This window comes from Corella eumyota, chromosome 6, assembly GCF_963082875.1.
Source record: "Corella eumyota chromosome 6, kaCorEumy4.1, whole genome shotgun sequence".
NCBI classification, from domain to species: Eukaryota; Metazoa; Chordata; class Ascidiacea; order Phlebobranchia; family Corellidae; genus Corella; species Corella eumyota.
Genome location: NC_137495.1, coordinates 11,438,698 through 11,456,115, shown reverse-complemented (window position 1 = coordinate 11,456,115; position 17,418 = coordinate 11,438,698). Strand labels below are relative to the sequence as shown.

Sequence of the window (17,418 nt, the reverse complement as noted above, 5' to 3'; positions counted from 1 at the left end):
AATGTGTTGGCTCACCACATCACATTGCCTACGACCATACCACGTTGAGTACACCCCATCTCGTCCGATCTGGGAAGTTAAGCAACGTCGGGCCCGGTTAGTACTTGGATGGGTGACCGCCTGGGAATACCGGGTGTCGTAGGCATTTTATAAGTTTTATAGCATATTAGAAAGTACTTTATGTAGAAGTCATTTTTTATCAAAATTTTTGAAAACTAATATATTTGATATAACTTCTAAAGGACGCAAGTCATTTATTTTATTTTAAATATACACGGTTAATGATAAATGTGTTGGCTCACCACATCACATTGCCTACGACCATACCACGTTGAGTACACCCCATCTCGTCCGATCTGGGAAGTTAAGCAACGTCGGGCCCGGTTAGTACTTGGATGGGTGACCGCCTGGGAATACCGGGTGTCGTAGGCATTTTATAAGTTTTTTAGCATATTAGAAAGTACCTTATGTAGAAGTCATTTTTTATCAAAATTTTTGAAAATTAATATATTTGATATAACTGCTAAGGGACGCAAGTCATTTATTTTATTTTAAATATACACGGTTAATGATAAATGTGTTGGCTCACCACTTCACATTGCCTACGACCATACCACGTTGAGTACACCCCATCTCGTCCGATCTGGGAAGTTAAGCAACGTCGGGCCCGGTTAGTACTTGGATGGGTGACCGCCTGGGAATACCGGGTGTCGTAGGCATTTTATAAGTTTTATAGCATATTAGAAAGTACTTTATGTAGAAGTCATTTTTTATCAAAATTTTTGAAAATTAATATATTTGATATAACTTCTAAAGGACGCAAGTCATTTATTTTATTTTAAATATACACGGTTAATGATAAATGTGTTGGCTCACCACATCACATTGCCTACGACCATACCACGTTGAGTACACCCCATCTCGTCCGATCTGGGAAGTTAAGCAACGTCGGGCCCGGTTAGTACTTGGATGGGTGACCGCCTGGGAATACCGGGTGTCGTAGGCATTTTATAAGTTTTATAGCATATTAGAAAGTACTTTATGTAGAAGTCATTTTTTATCAAAATTTTTGAAAACTAATATATTTGATATAACTTCTAAAGGACGCAAGTCATTTATTTTATTTTAAATATACACGGTTAATGATAAATGTGTTGGCTCACCACATCACATTGCCTACGACCATACCACGTTGAGTACACCCCATCTCGTCCGATCTGGGAAGTTAAGCAACGTCGGGCCCGGTTAGTACTTGGATGGGTGACCGCCTGGGAATACCGGGTGTCGTAGGCATTTTATAAGTTTTTTAGCATATTAGAAAGTACCTTATGTAGAAGTCATTTTTTATCAAAATTTTTGAAAATTAATATATTTGATATAACTGCTAAGCGACGCAAGTCATTTATTTTATTTTAAATATACACGGTTAATGATAAATGTGTTGGCTCACCACATCACATTGCCTACGACCATACCACGTTGAGTACACCCCATCTCGTCCGATCTGGGAAGTTAAGCAACGTCGGGCCCGGTTAGTACTTGGATGGGTGACCGCCTGGGAATACCGGGTGTCGTAGGCATTTTATAAGTTTTTTAGCATATTAGAAAGTACTTTATGTAGAAGTCATTTTTTATCAAAATTTTTGAAAACTAATATATTTGATATAATTGCTAAGCGACGCAAGTCATTTATTTTATTTTAAATATACACGGTTAATGATAAATGTGTTGGCTCACCACATCACATTGCCTACGACCATACCACGTTGAGTACACCCCATCTCGTCCGATCTGGGAAGTTAAGCAACGTCGGGCCCGGTTAGTACTTGGATGGGTGACCGCCTGGGAATACCGGGTGTCGTAGGCATTTTATAAGTTTTATAGCATATTAGAAAGTACTTTATGTAGAAGTCATTTTTTATCAAAATTTTTGAAAATTAATATATTTGATATAACTTCTAAGGGACGCAAGTCATTTATTTTATTTTAAATATACACGGTTAATGATAAATGTGTTGGCTCACCACATCACATTGCCTACGACCATACCACGTTGAGTACACCCCATCTCGTCCGATCTGGGAAGTTAAGCAACGTCGGGCCCGGTTAGTACTTGGATGGGTGACCGCTTGGGAATACCGGGTGTCGTAGGCATTTTATAAGTTTTATAGCATATTAGAAAGTACCTTATGTAGAAGTCATTTTTTATCAAAATTTTTGAAAACTAATATATTTGATATAATTGCTAAGCGACGCAAGTCATTTATTTTATTTTAAATATACACGGTTAATGATAAATGTGTTGGCTCACCACATCACATTGCCTACGACCATACCACGTTGAGTACACCCCATCTCGTCCGATCTGGGAAGTTAAGCAACGTCGGGCCCGGTTAGTACTTGGATGGGTGACCGCCTGGGAATACCGGGTGTCGTAGGCATTTTATAAGTTTTATAGCATATTAGAAAGTACTTTATGTAGAAGTCATTTTTTATCAAAATTTTTGAAAACTAATATATTTGATATAATTGCTAAGCGACGCAAGTCATTTATTTTATTTTAAATATACACGGTTAATGATAAATGTGTTGGCTCACCACATCACATTGCTTAAGACCATACCACGTTGAGTACACCCCATCTCGTCCGATCTGGGAAGTTAAGCAACGTCGGGCCCGGTTAGTACTTGGATGGGTGACCGCCTGGGAATACCGGGTGTCGTAGGCATTTTATAAGTTTTATAGCATATTAGAAAGTACTTTATGTAGAAGTCATTTTTTATCAAAATTTTTGAAAATTAATATATTTGATATAACTTCTAAGGGACGCAAGTCATTTATTTTATTTTAAATATACACGGTTAATGATAAATGTGTTGGCTCACCACATCACATTGCCTACGACCATACCACGTTGAGTACACCCCATCTCGTCCGATCTGGGAAGTTAAGCAACGTCGGGCCCGGTTAGTACTTGGATGGGTGACCGCCTGGGAATACCGGGTGTCGTAGGCATTTTATAAGTTTTATAGCATATTAGAAAGTACTTTATGTAGAAGTCATTTTTTATCAAAATTTTTGAAAACTAATATATTTGATATAATTGCTAAGCGACGCAAGTCATTTATTTTATTTTAAATATACACGGTTAATGATAAATGTGTTGGCTCACCACATCACATTGCTTACGACCATACCACGTTGAGTACACCCCATCTTGTCCGATCTGGGAAGTTAAGCAACGTCGGGCCCGGTTAGTACTTGGATGGGTGACCGCCTGGGAATACCGGGTGTCGTAGGCATTTTATAAGTTTTATAGCATATTAGAAAGTACTTTATGTAGAAGTCATTTTTTATCAAAATTTTTGAAAATTAATATATTTGATATAACTTCTAAGGGACGCAAATCATTTATTTTATTTTAAATATACACGGTTAATGATAAATGTGTTGGCTCACCACATCACATTGCCTACGACCATACCACGTTGAGTACACCCCATCTCGTCCGATCTGGGAAGTTAAGCAACGTCGGGCCCGGTTAGTACTTGGATGGGTGACCGCTTGGGAATACCGGGTGTCGTAGGCATTTTATAAGTTTTATAGCATATTAGAAAGTACTTTATGTAGAAGTCATTTTTTATCAAAATTTTTGAAAACTAATATATTTGATATAATTGCTAAGCGACGCAAGTCATTTATTTTATTTTAAATATACACGGTTAATGATAAATGTGTTGGCTCACCACATCACATTGCTTACGACCATACCACGTTGAGTACACCCCATCTCGTCCGATCTGGGAAGTTAAGCAACGTCGGGCCCGGTTAGTACTTGGATGGGTGACCGCCTGGGAATACCGGGTGTCGTAGGCATTTTATAAGTTTTATAGCATATTAGAAAGTACTTTATGTAGAAGTCATTTTTTATCAAAATTTTTGAAAACTAATATATTTGATATAATTGCTAAGCGACGCAAGTCATTTATTTTATTTTAAATATACACGGTTAATGATAAATGTGTTGGCTCACCACATCACATTGCTTACGACCATACCACGTTGAGTACACCCCATCTCGTCCGATCTGGGAAGTTAAGCAACGTCGGGCCCGGTTAGTACTTGGATGGGTGACCGCCTGGGAATACCGGGTGTCGTAGGCATTTTATAAGTTTTATAGCATATTAGAAAGTACTTTATGTAGAAGTCATTTTTTATCAAAATTTTTGAAAATTAATATATTTGATATAACTTCTAAGGGACGCAAGTCATTTATTTTATTTTAAATATACACGGTTAATGATAAATGTGTTGGCTCACCACATCACATTGCCTACGACCATACCACGTTGAGTACACCCCATCTCGTCCGATCTGGGAAGTTAAGCAACGTCGGGCCCGGTTAGTACTTGGATGGGTGACCGCCTGGGAATACCGGGTGTCGTAGGCATTTTATAAGTTTTATAGCATATTAGAAAGTACTTTATGTAGAAGTCATTTTTTATCAAAATTTTTGAAAACTAATATATTTGATATAATTGCTAAGCGACGCAAGTCATTTATTTTATTTTAAATATACACGGTTAATGATAAATGTGTTGGCTCACCACATCACATTGCTTACGACCATACCACGTTGAGTACACCCCATCTTGTCCGATCTGGGAAGTTAAGCAACGTCGGGCCCGGTTAGTACTTGGATGGGTGACCGCCTGGGAATACCGGGTGTCGTAGGCATTTTATAAGTTTTATAGCATATTAGAAAGTACTTTATGTAGAAGTCATTTTTTATCAAAATTTTTGAAAATTAATATATTTGATATAACTTCTAAGGGACGCAAGTCATTTATTTTATTTTAAATATACACGGTTAATGATAAATGTGTTGGCTCACCACATCACATTGCCTACGACCATACCACGTTGAGTACACCCCATCTCGTCCGATCTGGGAAGTTAAGCAACGTCGGGCCCGGTTAGTACTTGGATGGGTGACCGCTTGGGAATACCGGGTGTCGTAGGCATTTTATAAGTTTTATAGCATATTAGAAAGTACTTTATGTAGAAGTCATTTTTTATCAAAATTTTTGAAAACTAATATATTTGATATAATTGCTAAGCGACGCAAGTCATTTATTTTATTTTAAATATACACGGTTAATGATAAATGTGTTGGCTCACCACATCACATTGCTTACGACCATACCACGTTGAGTACACCCCATCTCGTCCGATCTGGGAAGTTAAGCAACGTCGGGCCCGGTTAGTACTTGGATGGGTGACCGCCTGGGAATACCGGGTGTCGTAGGCATTTTATAAGTTTTATAGCATATTAGAAAGTACTTTATGTAGAAGTCATTTTTTATCAAAATTTTTGAAAACTAATATATTTGATATAATTGCTAAGCGACGCAAGTCATTTATTTTATTTTAAATATACACGGTTAATGATAAATGTGTTGGCTCACCACATCACATTGCTTACGACCATACCACGTTGAGTACACCCCATCTCGTCCGATCTGGGAAGTTAAGCAACGTCGGGCCCGGTTAGTACTTGGATGGGTGACCGCCTGGGAATACCGGGTGTCGTAGGCATTTTATAAGTTTTATAGCATATTAGAAAGTACTTTATGTAGAAGTCATTTTTTATCAAAATTTTTGAAAATTAATATATTTGATATAACTTCTAAGGGACGCAAGTCATTTATTTTATTTTAAATATACACGGTTAATGATAAATGTGTTGGCTCACCACATCACATTGCCTACGACCATACCACGTTGAGTACACCCCATCTCGTCCGATCTGGGAAGTTAAGCAACGTCGGGCCCGGTTAGTACTTGGATGGGTGACCGCCTGGGAATACCGGGTGTCGTAGGCATTTTATAAGTTTTATAGCATATTAGAAAGTACTTTATGTAGAAGTCATTTTTTATCAAAATTTTTGAAAACTAATATATTTGATATAATTGCTAAGCGACGCAAGTCATTTATTTTATTTTAAATATACACGGTTAATGATAAATGTGTTGGCTCACCACATCACATTGCTTACGACCATACCACGTTGAGTACACCCCATCTTGTCCGATCTGGGAAGTTAAGCAACGTCGGGCCCGGTTAGTACTTGGATGGGTGACCGCCTGGGAATACCGGGTGTCGTAGGCATTTTATAAGTTTTATAGCATATTAGAAAGTACTTTATGTAGAAGTCATTTTTTATCAAAATTTTTGAAAATTAATATATTTGATATAACTTCTAAGGGACGCAAGTCATTTATTTTATTTTAAATATACACGGTTAATGATAAATGTGTTGGCTCACCACATCACATTGCCTACGACCATACCACGTTGAGTACACCCCATCTCGTCCGATCTGGGAAGTTAAGCAACGTCGGGCCCGGTTAGTACTTGGATGGGTGACCGCTTGGGAATACCGGGTGTCGTAGGCATTTTATAAGTTTTATAGCATATTAGAAAGTACTTTATGTAGAAGTCATTTTTTATCAAAATTTTTGAAAATTAATATATTTGATATAACTTCTAAGGGACGCAAGTCATTTATTTTATTTTAAATATACACGGTTAATGATAAATGTGTTGGCTCACCACATCACATTGCCTACGACCATACCACGTTGAGTACACCCCATCTCGTCCGATCTGGGAAGTTAAGCAACGTCGGGCCCGGTTAGTACTTGGATGGGTGACCGCCTGGGAATACCGGGTGTCGTAGGCATTTTATAAGTTTTTTAGCATATTAGAAAGTACCTTATGTAGAAGTCATTTTTTATCAAAATTTTTGAAAATTAATATCTTTGATATAACTGCTAAGGGACGCAAGTCATTTATTTTATTTTAAATATACACGGTTAATGATAAATGTGTTGGCTCACCACTTCACATTGCCTACGACCATACCACGTTGAGTACACCCCATCTCGTCCGATCTGGGAAGTTAAGCAACGTCGGGCCCGGTTAGTACTTGGATGGGTGACCGCCTGGGAATACCGGGTGTCGTAGGCATTTTATAAGTTTTATAGCATATTAGAAAGTACTTTATGTAGAAGTCATTTTTTATCAAAATTTTTGAAAATTAATATATTTGATATAACTTCTAAGGGACGCAAGTCATTTATTTTATTTTAAATATACACGGTTAATGATAAATGTGTTGGCTCACCACATCACATTGCCTACGACCATACCACGTTGAGTACACCCCATCTCGTCCGATCTGGGAAGTTAAGCAACGTCGGGCCCGGTTAGTACTTGGATGGGTGACCGCTTGGGAATACCGGGTGTCGTAGGCATTTTATAAGTTTTATAGCATATTAGAAAGTACTTTATGTAGAAGTCATTTTTTATCAAAATTTTTGAAAATTAATATATTTGATATAACTTCTAAGGGACGCAAGTCATTTATTTTATTTTAAATATACACGGTTAATGATAAATGTGTTGGCTCACCACATCACATTGCCTACGACCATACCACGTTGAGTACACCCCATCTCGTCCGATCTGGGAAGTTAAGCAACGTCGGGCCCGGTTAGTACTTGGATGGGTGACCGCTTGGGAATACCGGGTGTCGTAGGCATTTTATAAGTTTTATAGCATATTAGAAAGTACTTTATGTAGAAGTCATTTTTTATCAAAATTTTTGAAAACTAATATATTTGATATAATTGCTAAGCGACGCAAGTCATTTATTTTATTTTAAATATACACGGTTAATGATAAATGTGTTGGCTCACCACATCACATTGCTTACGACCATACCACGTTGAGTACACCCCATCTCGTCCGATCTGGGAAGTTAAGCAACGTCGGGCCCGGTTAGTACTTGGATGGGTGACCGCCTGGGAATACCGGGTGTCGTAGGCATTTTATAAGTTTTTTAGCATATTAGAAAGTACCTTATGTAGAAGTCATTTTTTATCAAAATTTTTGAAAATTAATATCTTTGATATAACTGCTAAGGGACGCAAGTCATTTATTTTATTTTAAATATACACGGTTAATGATAAATGTGTTGGCTCACCACTTCACATTGCCTACGACCATACCACGTTAAGTACACCCCATCTCGTCCGATCTGGGAAGTTAAGCAACGTCGGGCCCGGTTAGTACTTGGATGGGTGACCGCCTGGGAATACCGGGTGTCGTAGGCATTTTATAAGTTTTATAGCATATTAGAAAGTACTTTATGTAGAAGTCATTTTTTATCAAAATTTTTGAAAATTAATATATTTGATATAACTTCTAAGGGACGCAAGTCATTTATTTTATTTTAAATATACACGGTTAATGATAAATGTGTTGGCTCACCACATCACATTGCCTACGACCATACCACGTTGAGTACACCCCATCTCGTCCGATCTGGGAAGTTAAGCAACGTCGGGCCCGGTTAGTACTTGGATGGGTGACCGCTTGGGAATACCGGGTGTCGTAGGCATTTTATAAGTTTTATAGCATATTAGAAAGTACTTTATGTAGAAGTCATTTTTTATCAAAATTTTTGAAAATTAATATATTTGATATAACTTCTAAGGGACGCAAGTCATTTATTTTATTTTAAATATACACGGTTAATGATAAATGTGTTGGCTCACCACATCACATTGCCTACGACCATACCACGTTGAGTACACCCCATCTCGTCCGATCTGGGAAGTTAAGCAACGTCGGGCCCGGTTAGTACTTGGATGGGTGACCGCTTGGGAATACCGGGTGTCGTAGGCATTTTATAAGTTTTATAGCATATTAGAAAGTACTTTATGTAGAAGTCATTTTTTATCAAAATTTTTGAAAACTAATATATTTGATATAATTGCTAAGCGACGCAAGTCATTTATTTTATTTTAAATATACACGGTTAATGATAAATGTGTTGGCTCACCACATCACATTGCTTACGACCATACCACGTTGAGTACACCCCATCTCGTCCGATCTGGGAAGTTAAGCAACGTCGGGCCCGGTTAGTACTTGGATGGGTGACCGCCTGGGAATACCGGGTGTCGTAGGCATTTTATAAGTTTTATAGCATATTAGAAAGTACTTTATGTAGAAGTCATTTTTTATCAAAATTTTTGAAAACTAATATATTTGATATAATTGCTAAGCGACGCAAGTCATTTATTTTATTTTAAATATACACGGTTAATGATAAATGTGTTGGCTCACCACATCACATTGCTTACGACCATACCACGTTGAGTACACCCCATCTCGTCCGATCTGGGAAGTTAAGCAACGTCGGGCCCGGTTAGTACTTGGATGGGTGACCGCCTGGGAATACCGGGTGTCGTAGGCATTTTATAAGTTTTATAGCATATTAGAAAGTACTTTATGTAGAAGTCATTTTTTATCAAAATTTTTGAAAATTAATATATTTGATATAACTTCTAAGGGACGCAAGTCATTTATTTTATTTTAAATATACACGGTTAATGATAAATGTGTTGGCTCACCACATCACATTGCCTACGACCATACCACGTTGAGTACACCCCATCTCGTCCGATCTGGGAAGTTAAGCAACGTCGGGCCCGGTTAGTACTTGGATGGGTGACCGCCTGGGAATACCGGGTGTCGTAGGCATTTTATAAGTTTTATAGCATATTAGAAAGTACTTTATGTAGAAGTCATTTTTTATCAAAATTTTTGAAAACTAATATATTTGATATAATTGCTAAGCGACGCAAGTCATTTATTTTATTTTAAATATACACGGTTAATGATAAATGTGTTGGCTCACCACATCACATTGCTTACGACCATACCACGTTGAGTACACCCCATCTTGTCCGATCTGGGAAGTTAAGCAACGTCGGGCCCGGTTAGTACTTGGATGGGTGACCGCCTGGGAATACCGGGTGTCGTAGGCATTTTATAAGTTTTATAGCATATTAGAAAGTACTTTATGTAGAAGTCATTTTTTATCAAAATTTTTGAAAATTAATATATTTGATATAACTTCTAAGGGACGCAAGTCATTTATTTTATTTTAAATATACACGGTTAATGATAAATGTGTTGGCTCACCACATCACATTGCCTACGACCATACCACGTTGAGTACACCCCATCTCGTCCGATCTGGGAAGTTAAGCAACGTCGGGCCCGGTTAGTACTTGGATGGGTGACCGCTTGGGAATACCGGGTGTCGTAGGCATTTTATAAGTTTTATAGCATATTAGAAAGTACTTTATGTAGAAGTCATTTTTTATCAAAATTTTTGAAAACTAATATATTTGATATAATTGCTAAGCGACGCAAGTCATTTATTTTATTTTAAATATACACGGTTAATGATAAATGTGTTGGCTCACCACATCACATTGCTTACGACCATACCACGTTGAGTACACCCCATCTCGTCCGATCTGGGAAGTTAAGCAACGTCGGGCCCGGTTAGTACTTGGATGGGTGACCGCCTGGGAATACCGGGTGTCGTAGGCATTTTATAAGTTTTATAGCATATTAGAAAGTACTTTATGTAGAAGTCATTTTTTATCAAAATTTTTGAAAACTAATATATTTGATATAATTGCTAAGCGACGCAAGTCATTTATTTTATTTTAAATATACACGGTTAATGATAAATGTGTTGGCTCACCACATCACATTGCTTACGACCATACCACGTTGAGTACACCCCATCTCGTCCGATCTGGGAAGTTAAGCAACGTCGGGCCCGGTTAGTACTTGGATGGGTGACCGCCTGGGAATACCGGGTGTCGTAGGCATTTTATAAGTTTTATAGCATATTAGAAAGTACTTTATGTAGAAGTCATTTTTTATCAAAATTTTTGAAAATTAATATATTTGATATAACTTCTAAGGGACGCAAGTCATTTATTTTATTTTAAATATACACGGTTAATGATAAATGTGTTGGCTCACCACATCACATTGCCTACGACCATACCACGTTGAGTACACCCCATCTCGTCCGATCTGGGAAGTTAAGCAACGTCGGGCCCGGTTAGTACTTGGATGGGTGACCGCCTGGGAATACCGGGTGTCGTAGGCATTTTATAAGTTTTATAGCATATTAGAAAGTACTTTATGTAGAAGTCATTTTTTATCAAAATTTTTGAAAACTAATATATTTGATATAATTGCTAAGCGACGCAAGTCATTTATTTTATTTTAAATATACACGGTTAATGATAAATGTGTTGGCTCACCACATCACATTGCTTACGACCATACCACGTTGAGTACACCCCATCTTGTCCGATCTGGGAAGTTAAGCAACGTCGGGCCCGGTTAGTACTTGGATGGGTGACCGCCTGGGAATACCGGGTGTCGTAGGCATTTTATAAGTTTTATAGCATATTAGAAAGTACTTTATGTAGAAGTCATTTTTTATCAAAATTTTTGAAAATTAATATATTTGATATAACTTCTAAGGGACGCAAGTCATTTATTTTATTTTAAATATACACGGTTAATGATAAATGTGTTGGCTCACCACATCACATTGCCTACGACCATACCACGTTGAGTACACCCCATCTCGTCCGATCTGGGAAGTTAAGCAACGTCGGGCCCGGTTAGTACTTGGATGGGTGACCGCTTGGGAATACCGGGTGTCGTAGGCATTTTATAAGTTTTATAGCATATTAGAAAGTACTTTATGTAGAAGTCATTTTTTATCAAAATTTTTGAAAATTAATATATTTGATATAACTTCAAGGGACGCAAGTCATTTATTTTATTTTAAATATACACGGTTAATGATAAATGTGTTGGCTCACCACATCACATTGCCTACGACCATACCACGTTGAGTACACCCCATCTCGTCCGATCTGGGAAGTTAAGCAACGTCGGGCCCGGTTAGTACTTGGATGGGTGACCGCCTGGGAATACCGGGTGTCGTAGGCATTTTATAAGTTTTTTAGCATATTAGAAAGTACCTTATGTAGAAGTCATTTTTTATCAAAATTTTTGAAAATTAATATATTTGATATAACTGCTAAGGGACGCAAGTCATTTATTTTATTTTAAATATACACGGTTAATGATAAATGTGTTGGCTCACCACTTCACATTGCCTACGACCATACCACGTTGAGTACACCCCATCTCGTCCGATCTGGGAAGTTAAGCAACGTCGGGCCCGGTTAGTACTTGGATGGGTGACCGCCTGGGAATACCGGGTGTCGTAGGCATTTTATAAGTTTTTTAGCATATTAGAAAGTACCTTATGTAGAAGTCATTTTTTATCAAAATTTTTGAAAATTAATATATTTGATATAACTGCTAAGGGACGCAAGTCATTTATTTTATTTTAAATATACACGGTTAATGATAAATGTGTTGGCTCACCACTTCACATTGCCTACGACCATACCACGTTGAGTACACCCCATCTCGTCCGATCTGGGAAGTTAAGCAACGTCGGGCCCGGTTAGTACTTGGATGGGTGACCGCCTGGGAATACCGGGTGTCGTAGGCATTTTATAAGTTTTATAGCATATTAGAAAGTACTTTATGTAGAAGTCATTTTTTATCAAAATTTTTGAAAATTAATATATTTGATATAACTTCTAAAGGACGCAAGTCATTTATTTTATTTTAAATATACACGGTTAATGATAAATGTGTTGGCTCACCACATCACATTGCCTACGACCATACCACGTTGAGTACACCCCATCTCGTCCGATCTGGGAAGTTAAGCAACGTCGGGCCCGGTTAGTACTTGGATGGGTGACCGCCTGGGAATACCGGGTGTCGTAGGCATTTTATAAGTTTTATAGCATATTAGAAAGTACTTTATGTAGAAGTCATTTTTTATCAAAATTTTTGAAAATTAATATATTTGATATAACTTCTAAAGGACGCAAGTCATTTATTTTATTTTAAATATACACGGTTAATGATAAATGTGTTGGCTCACCACATCACATTGCCTACGACCATACCACGTTGAGTACACCCCATCTCGTCCGATCTGGGAAGTTAAGCAACGTCGGGCCCGGTTAGTACTTGGATGGGTGACCGCCTGGGAATACCGGGTGTCGTAGGCATTTTATAAGTTTTATAGCATATTAGAAAGTACTTTATGTAGAAGTCATTTTTTATCAAAATTTTTGAAAACTAATATATTTGATATAACTTCTAAAGGACGCAAGTCATTTATTTTATTTTAAATATACACGGTTAATGATAAAATGTGTTGGCTCACCACATCACATTGCCTACGACCATACCACGTTGAGTACACCCCATCTCGTCCGATCTGGGAAGTTAAGCAACGTCGGGCCCGGTTAGTACTTGGATGGGTGACCGCCTGGGAATACCGGGTGTCGTAGGCATTTTATAAGTTTTTTAGCATATTAGAAAGTACCTTATGTAGAAGTCATTTTTTATCAAAATTTTTGAAAATTAATATATTTGATATAACTGCTAAGGGACGCAAGTCATTTATTTTATTTTAAATATACACGGTTAATGATAAATGTGTTGGCTCACCACTTCACATTGCCTACGACCATACCACGTTGAGTACACCCCATCTCGTCCGATCTGGGAAGTTAAGCAACGTCGGGCCCGGTTAGTACTTGGATGGGTGACCGCCTGGGAATACCGGGTGTCGTAGGCATTTTATAAGTTTTATAGCATATTAGAAAGTACTTTATGTAGAAGTCATTTTTTATCAAAATTTTTGAAAATTAATATATTTGATATAACTTCTAAAGGACGCAAGTCATTTATTTTATTTTAAATATACACGGTTAATGATAAATGTGTTGGCTCACCACATCACATTGCCTACGACCATACCACGTTGAGTACACCCCATCTCGTCCGATCTGGGAAGTTAAGCAACGTCGGGCCCGGTTAGTACTTGGATGGGTGACCGCCTGGGAATACCGGGTGTCGTAGGCATTTTATAAGTTTTATAGCATATTAGAAAGTACTTTATGTAGAAGTCATTTTTTATCAAAATTTTTGAAAACTAATATATTTGATATAACTTCTAAAGGACGCAAGTCATTTATTTTATTTTAAATATACACGGTTAATGATAAATGTGTTGGCTCACCACATCACATTGCCTACGACCATACCACGTTGAGTACACCCCATCTCGTCCGATCTGGGAAGTTAAGCAACGTCGGGCCCGGTTAGTACTTGGATGGGTGACCGCCTGGGAATACCGGGTGTCGTAGGCATTTTATAAGTTTTTTAGCATATTAGAAAGTACCTTATGTAGAAGTCATTTTTTATCAAAATTTTTGAAAATTAATATATTTGATATAACTGCTAAGCGACGCAAGTCATTTATTTTATTTTAAATATACACGGTTAATGATAAATGTGTTGGCTCACCACATCACATTGCCTACGACCATACCACGTTGAGTACACCCCATCTCGTCCGATCTGGGAAGTTAAGCAACGTCGGGCCCGGTTAGTACTTGGATGGGTGACCGCCTGGGAATACCGGGTGTCGTAGGCATTTTATAAGTTTTTTAGCATATTAGAAAGTACTTTATGTAGAAGTCATTTTTTATCAAAATTTTTGAAAACTAATATATTTGATATAATTGCTAAGCGACGCAAGTCATTTATTTTATTTTAAATATACACGGTTAATGATAAATGTGTTGGCTCACCACATCACATTGCCTACGACCATACCACGTTGAGTACACCCCATCTCGTCCGATCTGGGAAGTTAAGCAACGTCGGGCCCGGTTAGTACTTGGATGGGTGACCGCCTGGGAATACCGGGTGTCGTAGGCATTTTATAAGTTTTATAGCATATTAGAAAGTACTTTATGTAGAAGTCATTTTTTATCAAAATTTTTGAAAATTAATATATTTGATATAACTTCTAAGGGACGCAAGTCATTTATTTTATTTTAAATATACACGGTTAATGATAAATGTGTTGGCTCACCACATCACATTGCCTACGACCATACCACGTTGAGTACACCCCATCTCGTCCGATCTGGGAAGTTAAGCAACGTCGGGCCCGGTTAGTACTTGGATGGGTGACCGCTTGGGAATACCGGGTGTCGTAAGCATTTTATAAGTTTTATAGCATATTAGAAAGTACCTTATGTAGAAGTCATTTTTTATCAAAATTTTTGAAAACTAATATATTTGATATAATTGCTAAGCGACGCAAGTCATTTATTTTATTTTAAATATACACGGTTAATGATAAATGTGTTGGCTCACCACATCACATTGCCTACGACCATACCACGTTGAGTACACCCCATCTCGTCCGATCTGGGAAGTTAAGCAACGTCGGGCCCGGTTAGTACTTGGATGGGTGACCGCCTGGGAATACCGGGTGTCGTAGGCATTTTATAAGTTTTATAGCATATTAGAAAGTACTTTATGTAGAAGTCATTTTTTATCAAAATTTTTGAAAACTAATATATTTGATATAATTGCTAAGCGACGCAAGTCATTTATTTTATTTTAAATATACACGGTTAATGATAAATGTGTTGGCTCACCACATCACATTGCTTAAGACCATACCACGTTGAGTACACCCCATCTCGTCCGATCTGGGAAGTTAAGCAACGTCGGGCCCGGTTAGTACTTGGATGGGTGACCGCCTGGGAATACCGGGTGTCGTAGGCATTTTATAAGTTTTATAGCATATTAGAAAGTACTTTATGTAGAAGTCATTTTTTATCAAAATTTTTGAAAATTAATATATTTGATATAACTTCTAAGGGACGCAAGTCATTTATTTTATTTTAAATATACACGGTTAATGATAAATGTGTTGGCTCACCACATCACATTGCCTACGACCATACCACGTTGAGTACACCCCATCTCGTCCGATCTGGGAAGTTAAGCAACGTCGGGCCCGGTTAGTACTTGGATGGGTGACCGCCTGGGAATACCGGGTGTCGTAGGCATTTTATAAGTTTTATAGCATATTAGAAAGTACTTTATGTAGAAGTCATTTTTTATCAAAATTTTTGAAAACTAATATATTTGATATAATTGCTAAGCGACGCAAGTCATTTATTTTATTTTAAATATACACGGTTAATGATAAATGTGTTGGCTCACCACATCACATTGCTTACGACCATACCACGTTGAGTACACCCCATCTTGTCCGATCTGGGAAGTTAAGCAACGTCGGGCCCGGTTAGTACTTGGATGGGTGACCGCCTGGGAATACCGGGTGTCGTAGGCATTTTATAAGTTTTATAGCATATTAGAAAGTACTTTATGTAGAAGTCATTTTTTATCAAAATTTTTGAAAATTAATATATTTGATATAACTTCTAAGGGACGCAAATCATTTATTTTATTTTAAATATACACGGTTAATGATAAATGTGTTGGCTCACCACATCACATTGCCTACGACCATACCACGTTGAGTACACCCCATCTCGTCCGATCTGGGAAGTTAAGCAACGTCGGGCCCGGTTAGTACTTGGATGGGTGACCGCTTGGGAATACCGGGTGTCGTAGGCATTTTATAAGTTTTATAGCATATTAGAAAGTACTTTATGTAGAAGTCATTTTTTATCAAAATTTTTGAAAACTAATATATTTGATATAATTGCTAAGCGACGCAAGTCATTTATTTTATTTTAAATATACACGGTTAATGATAAATGTGTTGGCTCACCACATCACATTGCTTACGACCATACCACGTTGAGTACACCCCATCTCGTCCGATCTGGGAAGTTAAGCAACGTCGGGCCCGGTTAGTACTTGGATGGGTGACCGCCTGGGAATACCGGGTGTCGTAGGCATTTTATAAGTTTTATAGCATATTAGAAAGTACTTTATGTAGAAGTCATTTTTTATCAAAATTTTTGAAAACTAATATATTTGATATAATTGCTAAGCGACGCAAGTCATTTATTTTATTTTAAATATACACGGTTAATGATAAATGTGTTGGCTCACCACATCACATTGCTTACGACCATACCACGTTGAGTACACCCCATCTCGTCCGATCTGGGAAGTTAAGCAACGTCGGGCCCGGTTAGTACTTGGATGGGTGACCGCCTGGGAATACCGGGTGTCGTAGGCATTTTATAAGTTTTATAGCATATTAGAAAGTACTTTATGTAGAAGTCATTTTTTATCAAAATTTTTGAAAATTAATATATTTGATATAACTTCTAAGGGACGCAAGTCATTTATTTTATTTTAAATATACACGGTTAATGATAAATGTGTTGGCTCACCACATCACATTGCCTACGACCATACCACGTTGAGTACACCCCATCTCGTCCGATCTGGGAAGTTAAGCAACGTCGGGCCCGGTTAGTACTTGGATGGGTGACCGCCTGGGAATACCGGGTGTCGTAGGCATTTTATAAGTTTTATAGCATATTAGAAAGTACTTTATGTAGAAGTCATTTTTT

At 37.7% G+C, this 17,418-nt stretch overlaps 61 non-coding genes across 61 annotated transcripts; all 61 read left to right on the top strand.

Annotated features, from left to right (window-relative positions):
- Window positions 1–26: 26 nt before the first annotated feature.
- Window positions 27–145, top strand: LOC145757458 (5S ribosomal RNA). Its single transcript, XR_014285496.1, has one exon. It is a non-coding gene; the product is annotated as a 5S ribosomal RNA (ribosomal RNA).
- Window positions 146–313: 168 nt separating this feature from the next.
- Window positions 314–432, top strand: LOC145757446 (5S ribosomal RNA). The gene has a single exon (XR_014285484.1). It is a non-coding gene; the product is annotated as a 5S ribosomal RNA (ribosomal RNA).
- A 168-nt stretch (window positions 433–600) lies between these two features.
- LOC145757434 (5S ribosomal RNA) lies at window positions 601–719 on the top strand. The gene has a single exon (XR_014285473.1). It is a non-coding gene; the product is annotated as a 5S ribosomal RNA (ribosomal RNA).
- Window positions 720–887: 168 nt separating this feature from the next.
- On the top strand, window positions 888–1,006 carry LOC145757423 (5S ribosomal RNA). Its single transcript, XR_014285462.1, has one exon. It is a non-coding gene; the product is annotated as a 5S ribosomal RNA (ribosomal RNA).
- A 168-nt stretch (window positions 1,007–1,174) lies between these two features.
- On the top strand, window positions 1,175–1,293 carry LOC145757411 (5S ribosomal RNA). The gene has a single exon (XR_014285451.1). It is a non-coding gene; the product is annotated as a 5S ribosomal RNA (ribosomal RNA).
- A 168-nt stretch (window positions 1,294–1,461) lies between these two features.
- Window positions 1,462–1,580, top strand: LOC145757400 (5S ribosomal RNA). The gene has a single exon (XR_014285438.1). It is a non-coding gene; the product is annotated as a 5S ribosomal RNA (ribosomal RNA).
- A 168-nt stretch (window positions 1,581–1,748) lies between these two features.
- Window positions 1,749–1,867, top strand: LOC145757388 (5S ribosomal RNA). The gene has a single exon (XR_014285427.1). It is a non-coding gene; the product is annotated as a 5S ribosomal RNA (ribosomal RNA).
- Window positions 1,868–2,035: 168 nt separating this feature from the next.
- On the top strand, window positions 2,036–2,154 carry LOC145756193 (5S ribosomal RNA). Its single transcript, XR_014284326.1, has one exon. It is a non-coding gene; the product is annotated as a 5S ribosomal RNA (ribosomal RNA).
- A 168-nt stretch (window positions 2,155–2,322) lies between these two features.
- Window positions 2,323–2,441, top strand: LOC145757377 (5S ribosomal RNA). Its single transcript, XR_014285416.1, has one exon. It is a non-coding gene; the product is annotated as a 5S ribosomal RNA (ribosomal RNA).
- Window positions 2,442–2,609: 168 nt separating this feature from the next.
- On the top strand, window positions 2,610–2,728 carry LOC145756909 (5S ribosomal RNA). Its single transcript, XR_014285005.1, has one exon. It is a non-coding gene; the product is annotated as a 5S ribosomal RNA (ribosomal RNA).
- A 168-nt stretch (window positions 2,729–2,896) lies between these two features.
- On the top strand, window positions 2,897–3,015 carry LOC145757365 (5S ribosomal RNA). The gene has a single exon (XR_014285405.1). It is a non-coding gene; the product is annotated as a 5S ribosomal RNA (ribosomal RNA).
- Window positions 3,016–3,183: 168 nt separating this feature from the next.
- LOC145756819 (5S ribosomal RNA) lies at window positions 3,184–3,302 on the top strand. The gene has a single exon (XR_014284916.1). It is a non-coding gene; the product is annotated as a 5S ribosomal RNA (ribosomal RNA).
- Window positions 3,303–3,470: 168 nt separating this feature from the next.
- LOC145756192 (5S ribosomal RNA) lies at window positions 3,471–3,589 on the top strand. The gene has a single exon (XR_014284325.1). It is a non-coding gene; the product is annotated as a 5S ribosomal RNA (ribosomal RNA).
- Window positions 3,590–3,757: 168 nt separating this feature from the next.
- LOC145756290 (5S ribosomal RNA) lies at window positions 3,758–3,876 on the top strand. Its single transcript, XR_014284419.1, has one exon. It is a non-coding gene; the product is annotated as a 5S ribosomal RNA (ribosomal RNA).
- A 168-nt stretch (window positions 3,877–4,044) lies between these two features.
- LOC145756289 (5S ribosomal RNA) lies at window positions 4,045–4,163 on the top strand. Its single transcript, XR_014284418.1, has one exon. It is a non-coding gene; the product is annotated as a 5S ribosomal RNA (ribosomal RNA).
- Window positions 4,164–4,331: 168 nt separating this feature from the next.
- LOC145757353 (5S ribosomal RNA) lies at window positions 4,332–4,450 on the top strand. The gene has a single exon (XR_014285394.1). It is a non-coding gene; the product is annotated as a 5S ribosomal RNA (ribosomal RNA).
- A 168-nt stretch (window positions 4,451–4,618) lies between these two features.
- LOC145756818 (5S ribosomal RNA) lies at window positions 4,619–4,737 on the top strand. The gene has a single exon (XR_014284915.1). It is a non-coding gene; the product is annotated as a 5S ribosomal RNA (ribosomal RNA).
- A 168-nt stretch (window positions 4,738–4,905) lies between these two features.
- LOC145756191 (5S ribosomal RNA) lies at window positions 4,906–5,024 on the top strand. Its single transcript, XR_014284324.1, has one exon. It is a non-coding gene; the product is annotated as a 5S ribosomal RNA (ribosomal RNA).
- Window positions 5,025–5,192: 168 nt separating this feature from the next.
- Window positions 5,193–5,311, top strand: LOC145756288 (5S ribosomal RNA). Its single transcript, XR_014284417.1, has one exon. It is a non-coding gene; the product is annotated as a 5S ribosomal RNA (ribosomal RNA).
- A 168-nt stretch (window positions 5,312–5,479) lies between these two features.
- LOC145756287 (5S ribosomal RNA) lies at window positions 5,480–5,598 on the top strand. The gene has a single exon (XR_014284416.1). It is a non-coding gene; the product is annotated as a 5S ribosomal RNA (ribosomal RNA).
- A 168-nt stretch (window positions 5,599–5,766) lies between these two features.
- Window positions 5,767–5,885, top strand: LOC145757342 (5S ribosomal RNA). The gene has a single exon (XR_014285383.1). It is a non-coding gene; the product is annotated as a 5S ribosomal RNA (ribosomal RNA).
- A 168-nt stretch (window positions 5,886–6,053) lies between these two features.
- On the top strand, window positions 6,054–6,172 carry LOC145756817 (5S ribosomal RNA). Its single transcript, XR_014284914.1, has one exon. It is a non-coding gene; the product is annotated as a 5S ribosomal RNA (ribosomal RNA).
- Window positions 6,173–6,340: 168 nt separating this feature from the next.
- On the top strand, window positions 6,341–6,459 carry LOC145756190 (5S ribosomal RNA). Its single transcript, XR_014284323.1, has one exon. It is a non-coding gene; the product is annotated as a 5S ribosomal RNA (ribosomal RNA).
- Window positions 6,460–6,627: 168 nt separating this feature from the next.
- On the top strand, window positions 6,628–6,746 carry LOC145757329 (5S ribosomal RNA). The gene has a single exon (XR_014285370.1). It is a non-coding gene; the product is annotated as a 5S ribosomal RNA (ribosomal RNA).
- Window positions 6,747–6,914: 168 nt separating this feature from the next.
- LOC145757317 (5S ribosomal RNA) lies at window positions 6,915–7,033 on the top strand. The gene has a single exon (XR_014285359.1). It is a non-coding gene; the product is annotated as a 5S ribosomal RNA (ribosomal RNA).
- A 168-nt stretch (window positions 7,034–7,201) lies between these two features.
- Window positions 7,202–7,320, top strand: LOC145756189 (5S ribosomal RNA). Its single transcript, XR_014284322.1, has one exon. It is a non-coding gene; the product is annotated as a 5S ribosomal RNA (ribosomal RNA).
- Window positions 7,321–7,488: 168 nt separating this feature from the next.
- Window positions 7,489–7,607, top strand: LOC145756187 (5S ribosomal RNA). Its single transcript, XR_014284320.1, has one exon. It is a non-coding gene; the product is annotated as a 5S ribosomal RNA (ribosomal RNA).
- Window positions 7,608–7,775: 168 nt separating this feature from the next.
- On the top strand, window positions 7,776–7,894 carry LOC145756286 (5S ribosomal RNA). The gene has a single exon (XR_014284415.1). It is a non-coding gene; the product is annotated as a 5S ribosomal RNA (ribosomal RNA).
- A 168-nt stretch (window positions 7,895–8,062) lies between these two features.
- LOC145756486 (5S ribosomal RNA) lies at window positions 8,063–8,181 on the top strand. Its single transcript, XR_014284602.1, has one exon. It is a non-coding gene; the product is annotated as a 5S ribosomal RNA (ribosomal RNA).
- A 168-nt stretch (window positions 8,182–8,349) lies between these two features.
- LOC145756186 (5S ribosomal RNA) lies at window positions 8,350–8,468 on the top strand. The gene has a single exon (XR_014284319.1). It is a non-coding gene; the product is annotated as a 5S ribosomal RNA (ribosomal RNA).
- Window positions 8,469–8,636: 168 nt separating this feature from the next.
- On the top strand, window positions 8,637–8,755 carry LOC145756185 (5S ribosomal RNA). Its single transcript, XR_014284318.1, has one exon. It is a non-coding gene; the product is annotated as a 5S ribosomal RNA (ribosomal RNA).
- Window positions 8,756–8,923: 168 nt separating this feature from the next.
- Window positions 8,924–9,042, top strand: LOC145756285 (5S ribosomal RNA). Its single transcript, XR_014284414.1, has one exon. It is a non-coding gene; the product is annotated as a 5S ribosomal RNA (ribosomal RNA).
- A 168-nt stretch (window positions 9,043–9,210) lies between these two features.
- On the top strand, window positions 9,211–9,329 carry LOC145756284 (5S ribosomal RNA). Its single transcript, XR_014284413.1, has one exon. It is a non-coding gene; the product is annotated as a 5S ribosomal RNA (ribosomal RNA).
- A 168-nt stretch (window positions 9,330–9,497) lies between these two features.
- On the top strand, window positions 9,498–9,616 carry LOC145757305 (5S ribosomal RNA). Its single transcript, XR_014285348.1, has one exon. It is a non-coding gene; the product is annotated as a 5S ribosomal RNA (ribosomal RNA).
- A 168-nt stretch (window positions 9,617–9,784) lies between these two features.
- Window positions 9,785–9,903, top strand: LOC145756816 (5S ribosomal RNA). The gene has a single exon (XR_014284913.1). It is a non-coding gene; the product is annotated as a 5S ribosomal RNA (ribosomal RNA).
- Window positions 9,904–10,071: 168 nt separating this feature from the next.
- On the top strand, window positions 10,072–10,190 carry LOC145756184 (5S ribosomal RNA). The gene has a single exon (XR_014284317.1). It is a non-coding gene; the product is annotated as a 5S ribosomal RNA (ribosomal RNA).
- Window positions 10,191–10,358: 168 nt separating this feature from the next.
- Window positions 10,359–10,477, top strand: LOC145756283 (5S ribosomal RNA). Its single transcript, XR_014284412.1, has one exon. It is a non-coding gene; the product is annotated as a 5S ribosomal RNA (ribosomal RNA).
- A 168-nt stretch (window positions 10,478–10,645) lies between these two features.
- Window positions 10,646–10,764, top strand: LOC145756281 (5S ribosomal RNA). The gene has a single exon (XR_014284411.1). It is a non-coding gene; the product is annotated as a 5S ribosomal RNA (ribosomal RNA).
- A 168-nt stretch (window positions 10,765–10,932) lies between these two features.
- On the top strand, window positions 10,933–11,051 carry LOC145757294 (5S ribosomal RNA). The gene has a single exon (XR_014285337.1). It is a non-coding gene; the product is annotated as a 5S ribosomal RNA (ribosomal RNA).
- Window positions 11,052–11,219: 168 nt separating this feature from the next.
- On the top strand, window positions 11,220–11,338 carry LOC145756815 (5S ribosomal RNA). Its single transcript, XR_014284912.1, has one exon. It is a non-coding gene; the product is annotated as a 5S ribosomal RNA (ribosomal RNA).
- Window positions 11,339–11,506: 168 nt separating this feature from the next.
- LOC145756183 (5S ribosomal RNA) lies at window positions 11,507–11,625 on the top strand. The gene has a single exon (XR_014284316.1). It is a non-coding gene; the product is annotated as a 5S ribosomal RNA (ribosomal RNA).
- Window positions 11,626–11,792: 167 nt separating this feature from the next.
- Window positions 11,793–11,911, top strand: LOC145757282 (5S ribosomal RNA). Its single transcript, XR_014285329.1, has one exon. It is a non-coding gene; the product is annotated as a 5S ribosomal RNA (ribosomal RNA).
- A 168-nt stretch (window positions 11,912–12,079) lies between these two features.
- LOC145757268 (5S ribosomal RNA) lies at window positions 12,080–12,198 on the top strand. Its single transcript, XR_014285320.1, has one exon. It is a non-coding gene; the product is annotated as a 5S ribosomal RNA (ribosomal RNA).
- Window positions 12,199–12,366: 168 nt separating this feature from the next.
- Window positions 12,367–12,485, top strand: LOC145757256 (5S ribosomal RNA). The gene has a single exon (XR_014285309.1). It is a non-coding gene; the product is annotated as a 5S ribosomal RNA (ribosomal RNA).
- Window positions 12,486–12,653: 168 nt separating this feature from the next.
- Window positions 12,654–12,772, top strand: LOC145757245 (5S ribosomal RNA). Its single transcript, XR_014285299.1, has one exon. It is a non-coding gene; the product is annotated as a 5S ribosomal RNA (ribosomal RNA).
- A 168-nt stretch (window positions 12,773–12,940) lies between these two features.
- Window positions 12,941–13,059, top strand: LOC145757233 (5S ribosomal RNA). Its single transcript, XR_014285288.1, has one exon. It is a non-coding gene; the product is annotated as a 5S ribosomal RNA (ribosomal RNA).
- Window positions 13,060–13,228: 169 nt separating this feature from the next.
- LOC145757221 (5S ribosomal RNA) lies at window positions 13,229–13,347 on the top strand. The gene has a single exon (XR_014285277.1). It is a non-coding gene; the product is annotated as a 5S ribosomal RNA (ribosomal RNA).
- A 168-nt stretch (window positions 13,348–13,515) lies between these two features.
- Window positions 13,516–13,634, top strand: LOC145757210 (5S ribosomal RNA). The gene has a single exon (XR_014285270.1). It is a non-coding gene; the product is annotated as a 5S ribosomal RNA (ribosomal RNA).
- Window positions 13,635–13,802: 168 nt separating this feature from the next.
- Window positions 13,803–13,921, top strand: LOC145757199 (5S ribosomal RNA). Its single transcript, XR_014285269.1, has one exon. It is a non-coding gene; the product is annotated as a 5S ribosomal RNA (ribosomal RNA).
- A 168-nt stretch (window positions 13,922–14,089) lies between these two features.
- Window positions 14,090–14,208, top strand: LOC145757187 (5S ribosomal RNA). The gene has a single exon (XR_014285266.1). It is a non-coding gene; the product is annotated as a 5S ribosomal RNA (ribosomal RNA).
- A 168-nt stretch (window positions 14,209–14,376) lies between these two features.
- On the top strand, window positions 14,377–14,495 carry LOC145757176 (5S ribosomal RNA). Its single transcript, XR_014285255.1, has one exon. It is a non-coding gene; the product is annotated as a 5S ribosomal RNA (ribosomal RNA).
- Window positions 14,496–14,663: 168 nt separating this feature from the next.
- LOC145757164 (5S ribosomal RNA) lies at window positions 14,664–14,782 on the top strand. Its single transcript, XR_014285244.1, has one exon. It is a non-coding gene; the product is annotated as a 5S ribosomal RNA (ribosomal RNA).
- A 168-nt stretch (window positions 14,783–14,950) lies between these two features.
- On the top strand, window positions 14,951–15,069 carry LOC145756555 (5S ribosomal RNA). The gene has a single exon (XR_014284667.1). It is a non-coding gene; the product is annotated as a 5S ribosomal RNA (ribosomal RNA).
- A 168-nt stretch (window positions 15,070–15,237) lies between these two features.
- Window positions 15,238–15,356, top strand: LOC145757153 (5S ribosomal RNA). Its single transcript, XR_014285233.1, has one exon. It is a non-coding gene; the product is annotated as a 5S ribosomal RNA (ribosomal RNA).
- A 168-nt stretch (window positions 15,357–15,524) lies between these two features.
- On the top strand, window positions 15,525–15,643 carry LOC145756908 (5S ribosomal RNA). The gene has a single exon (XR_014285004.1). It is a non-coding gene; the product is annotated as a 5S ribosomal RNA (ribosomal RNA).
- Window positions 15,644–15,811: 168 nt separating this feature from the next.
- On the top strand, window positions 15,812–15,930 carry LOC145757141 (5S ribosomal RNA). Its single transcript, XR_014285222.1, has one exon. It is a non-coding gene; the product is annotated as a 5S ribosomal RNA (ribosomal RNA).
- A 168-nt stretch (window positions 15,931–16,098) lies between these two features.
- Window positions 16,099–16,217, top strand: LOC145756814 (5S ribosomal RNA). Its single transcript, XR_014284911.1, has one exon. It is a non-coding gene; the product is annotated as a 5S ribosomal RNA (ribosomal RNA).
- A 168-nt stretch (window positions 16,218–16,385) lies between these two features.
- Window positions 16,386–16,504, top strand: LOC145756182 (5S ribosomal RNA). Its single transcript, XR_014284315.1, has one exon. It is a non-coding gene; the product is annotated as a 5S ribosomal RNA (ribosomal RNA).
- A 168-nt stretch (window positions 16,505–16,672) lies between these two features.
- LOC145756279 (5S ribosomal RNA) lies at window positions 16,673–16,791 on the top strand. The gene has a single exon (XR_014284409.1). It is a non-coding gene; the product is annotated as a 5S ribosomal RNA (ribosomal RNA).
- Window positions 16,792–16,959: 168 nt separating this feature from the next.
- Window positions 16,960–17,078, top strand: LOC145756278 (5S ribosomal RNA). Its single transcript, XR_014284408.1, has one exon. It is a non-coding gene; the product is annotated as a 5S ribosomal RNA (ribosomal RNA).
- Window positions 17,079–17,246: 168 nt separating this feature from the next.
- LOC145757130 (5S ribosomal RNA) lies at window positions 17,247–17,365 on the top strand. The gene has a single exon (XR_014285211.1). It is a non-coding gene; the product is annotated as a 5S ribosomal RNA (ribosomal RNA).
- The last annotated feature ends 53 nt before the right edge of the window (window positions 17,366–17,418 follow it).